The sequence below is a fragment of the Callithrix jacchus genome, chromosome X, assembly GCF_049354715.1.
Source record: "Callithrix jacchus isolate 240 chromosome X, calJac240_pri, whole genome shotgun sequence".
Classification (NCBI taxonomy): domain Eukaryota; kingdom Metazoa; phylum Chordata; class Mammalia; order Primates; family Cebidae; genus Callithrix; species Callithrix jacchus.
Genome location: NC_133524.1, coordinates 47,033,674 through 47,038,732, shown reverse-complemented (window position 1 = coordinate 47,038,732; position 5,059 = coordinate 47,033,674). Strand labels below are relative to the sequence as shown.

The window sequence follows — 5,059 nt, the reverse complement described above, 5'->3', positions numbered from 1 at the left end:
AGAAGAGATTTCTTCAGGAAGATGAAAAAAAAATAGATTCCAATATTATATTAATCTATTATGAAGCTATTTACACAATGGAGCATACGTTTAGGGGGAAGCATTTGCAAACAAAACTAAAAGAAAACAAAAAACAAAAGATCATGCAGGAAAAAATATTCCAAGATAAATAGCATTTGTGTAGTCCCAATAATGACTCAATTATGGTTAAATGATTATGATTTAACCAAAGAAACCATATAACTGTTCTGGAAGGACAGGACACAGGGAATATAGGGCATAAGGGAATATAGTGGGGATTGAGTAATAGTGAGAGATAACTAAACCCAGATACCAATAATGTGTATTGGGAAATCAATGGATAATGTTTAAAACTTCACAAGCAAGAAGTAGCAATATAAGCCATGTTTTTAAGACACATGAATCATAAGAAATAGCTAAAAGAATGAACCTGGTTGGTTCTGGGGAGCAGGAATGGGGACGGTGTGGCAGGAGAGTGTTACTTGTTATGAAATGATCTATTCGCACAACTCTGTGACTTTTCCAAATAGATGCATACACACATACACACACACACAGACTTTTATAAAGACAAATACTAAATAAAAATAAAAGAACTAACATTGTAAATAAGTTGGGATAAAAGGGGCAAGAGCTGTAAAATAAAGTAGAAAACTACATAGGGTCAACAAAAATACAAACTGTTACAAAATCTATAAATTGAACATATCGCTAGTAATACTGAACAACAGAGGAAATCACATGGAAAGCACACAAGTGAACAATGAGATATAGCATTGCAAATAAGGAGTTTTCTAAAATTAAAAGATAAAGAGAATATAAGTAATACATTTAGAAATTCAGATGAAATAATTTTTTTTAATTGCATAATATTGAGTGGAATATATCAATTATTAAGTTGCATATGTCATGTTTTTCTAATGTTTCTTAATATACGCTGCTTTTTTTTACTATTATAATTTTTCTTTTCTTTTTTTATTTTGCTTTAAGCTCTGGGATACATGTGCAGAACGTGCAGGTTTGTTACACAGGTATACATGTACCATGGTGGTTTGCTGCACCTATCAACGCGTCATCTAGGTTTTAAGCCCTGCATGCATTAGGTATTTGTCCCACCCCTTGACAGACCCCAGTGTGTGATGTTCCCCTCCCTGTGTCCATTATGTATATTAGCTGTTAGTTTTTGTAGACCTTCTTTATCAAGTTGAGGAAGATCCTCTCCATTCCTACCTAGTTTATTGACAGTGCCTAATTATGAATGGATGTTGGACTTTGTTAAATGCTTTTCTGCATCTATTTATGTGATCACATGTTTTTCCTTCTTTAGTTTGTTGATTTAATGCATTAAATTAATTGATTTTTCAGTGTTGAACCAAACTCTCATATCTGGAATAATTCACTTAGTCATGGTGTATAATTCTTTTTGTACATTTTTAGACTTGATTTGCTAACATTTTCTTGAGGACTTTTGCAGCTATGTTCATGAGATACATTGGTCTGTGGTTTTCTTTTCTTATAAAGTCTTTGTCTTTTGGTACTAAGGTAATGCTGGCCTCACAGAATGAATTAGGAATAATTCTTTATACTTCTGTCTGCTGAAAGAGATTATATAGAATTGATATTATTTCCTTTCAATGTTTGGTAAAATGTAGTTGTGAACTCATCTGAGCCTAATGATTTCCATTTTGAAAGATAATTATTTATCCAATTTATTTGATAGACAATAGACATGTTCATATTGCATATTTCTTCTTGTGTAAGTTTTGGCAGATTGTTTCTTTCAAAGAATTGTTCTATTTCATCTCAGTTATCAAATTTGCGACCATATAATTGTTCAAAGTATTCCTTTATTATCCTTTTGATGTGCTTTGGAGCTATAGTGATATCCCCTCTTTCATTTCTAGTATTAGAAATTTGTATCTTCTCTTTTTTTCTTGGTTAACCTTGCTAGAGAATGATCGGTTTTATTGATATTTTAAAGAAAAGACTTTTAGTTTCATTGATTTTTAAAATTGGTTTTCTCTTTTCAGTTTTATTGATGTATTCTCTAATTTTTATTATTTCTTTTCTTCTACTTATTTTGAAGTTAATTTACTCTTCTTTTCTTTAGTTTCCTAAGGCAAAGATTATTGATTTTCCATTATTGATTTTAAATTTTTCTTTTCTTCTATATGCATTCAATGCTATAATTTTCTCTCTGTGCACTGCTTTCTCTATATTCCACAACTTTTGGATAAGGTGTGTTTTCATTTTTATTTATTTCAAAATCTTTCAAAATTTCTCTTGAGAATTCTTCTTTGATCCATGTGTTATTTAGAAGTGTGTTGTTTAATCTCTAAGTATTTTGGGATATTCTAGCTATCTTTCTGTTATTAATTTCTGGTTTAATTATACTGTGGTCTGAGAGCAGACATTATGTGATGTGTATTTTTAAAATCTGTGTTTTACGGCTTAGAATGTGGTCCATTTTGGTGAATGCTCTATGTGAATTTGAAAATAATGTATATTCTGCTCTTGTTGGATAAAGTATTCCATAAGTATCAATCAGATTCAGTACGTTGATATTGTTGTTAAGTTCAGTTGACCTTATTGATTTTCTGTCTGCTGAATCTGCCCATTTCTGATAGGAGTATATTGAAATCTCTGAATATAATAGTAGATTCATGTATTTCTCCTTATAGTTCTATAAATTTTTTTCTTATGTATTTTGATGCTCTGCTGTTAGGTGCATACACATTACAGATTGTTATTAGTTTTAGAGAACTGATCCCTTTATCATTATGTAATACCTCTCTTTATCCCTGATAACTTTCCTCACTGTGAAATATTCTGTGTCTGAAATTAATGTAGCTAATTTTACTTTCTTTTTATTAGTGTTAGCATGGTGTATCTTTCTCCATTCGTTTACTTTTAACCTATATGTGTCTTTAGATTTAAAGTGGGTTTCTTATAGACAATATATAGTTAATTTGGGATTTTTTTATATTCTCCAACAATCTGACTTTTAATTAATGCATTTAAGTAGTTGATGTTCAAAGTGTTTACTGACATAGTTAGATTAACACCTCTCATATTTGTTACTGATTCTATTTGCTGCCCTTGCTCTTTCTTTTTTATTTTTGACTTCCAGTATTTTTCAGCCTTTTTAGATTTTGAGCATTTTACATGATTCAATTTTCTCTCCTTTTAAAACATATAAGTTGTACTTCCTTGTCTACTTTTTTTAGTGATTGCCTTAGATTTTACAGCATTCATTTACAACTAATCCAGTTCCACTTTCAAATAACACCATACTGCTTCATGGTTATGCAAGTATTTTATAACAAAATAATCCTGATTCCTCCTTCCCATCCCTTGTATCATTGCTGTCATTCACTTCACTTATACAGAAGCATATATATATAATACACTGTTGCTGTTATTATTTCAAACTATCCATTAAGATTAGATTAATCAAGATAAGATTAAGACAAAAAAAAGGTTTTATTTTACCTCAACTTACTTCTTCTCCAATATTCTTCCTTTTTAATATAGATCTGAGTTTCTGACCTATATCATTTTCCTTCTCTCTAACTTCTTTTAATATTTTTTTCAAGGAATGTCTACTGGTGACATTTCCCTCAATATTTGTTTGTCTAAGAAAGTCATTATATATCCTTCACTTTTGAAGGATAATTTCTCGGGGTATAGAATTCTAGGTTGGCAGAGTATTTTTCAACTCAATAATGTAAATGTTTCACTCCACTCTTATCTTACTTGAATGTTTTCTGAGGAGAAATCAGATGTAATTATGATTTTTGCTCCTCTATAGGTTAGATTTTTTTTTTCCTCTAGTTGCTTTTAGAATTTTTTCTTTATCTTTTTTTTTTTTGGCTGAAGGAAAATTTGTATTGTTTTAGTTATTTTTATGTACAGAAAACTCGACAGTGTACGTTTAACCCAGTTTAGTGGCAAATTCTTTAGCCTTTGCCTTTTCAAGCTTGGCAATGTGAGTCACAGACTTGGGACCCAGGACGTTGCCTCCCAGTGACAGCGGATCTCATCATATCTGTCACTGTAATTGGTCCTGATAGCTTCCCCCAGCTTAGCCAAAGCACCTTTGTCTTCTGAGTTAACCTGTGTGAAGGCAACAGTGGTGCAGTCTTCCTGTGGGCTAGACGCCCCAGTCTTGCCTTCCCCTTGATAATGCAGTAAGGAACTCGCATTTTACGACACAGGGCAAGCAAAAAGACAACCAGCTCAATGGGACCCACTTCGTATGCAATCACCACCAGCTGAGCTTTCTTGTTCTCCACCAAGGTGGTGACAGTGTTAACTCCTACTGTAAAAAGACAGGTGATCTCTTAGTGGGGACATCCCCTTTGCCAGCAGCTTTCTTCTCTGCCCAGGCCAACAGCCTCTGCTTCTTCTCTTGCTTTGTCTCTGGTCTGTACTTGTTGGCCAGCTTAAGTAGCTGAGTAGCTATTTGGCGGTCCAGGGCCTGGATGAACTGGTTAATTGCAGGAGGCACTTTCAGCCACTTATAGAGGATGGCTCTCTGCTGCTGCAACCTGATATAGCGGGGCCATTTCACAAAGCGGGCGAGGTCTCTTTTGGGCTGAATGTCCTGTCTAATGGCAAAATTCTTAGGCCTTTTCTCAAACAGGGGATTCACCACTTTCTTGGCCTCCTGCTTCTTCGCAACCAGAGGGGCCAGAGCCACCTTCTTCCCCTTGGCCTTCTTTCCTTTCCGCATCTTGGGTGGCAGGAGGAGAGCTTCTTTATCTTTTATTTTCTGTAGTTTGAATATGATATGCCCATGTGTAGCTTTCGGGGGGCACTTATCTGATTTCGTATTCTCTGAGCTTCCTGGGTCTGTGGTTTGGTGTGACATTAAGTTGGAGAAAGTTCATTATTGTTTCAAAAATTTCTTCTGCTTCTTTCTCTCTTTCTTTTTCTTCTGATATTCCTATCATGCCCATGTTACACCTCCTGTGGTTGTCCCACAGTTTTTGGATATTCTGTTCTGCTTTTTTCAGTCTTTATTCTCCTTGCTTTT

At 33.9% G+C, this 5,059-nt stretch overlaps 1 pseudogene; it reads right to left on the bottom strand.

Annotated features, from left to right (window-relative positions):
- Window positions 1–3,955: 3,955 nt before the first annotated feature.
- On the bottom strand, window positions 3,956–4,756 carry LOC100406820 (large ribosomal subunit protein eL8 pseudogene; annotated as a pseudogene).
- Window positions 4,757–5,059: the final 303 nt, after the last annotated feature.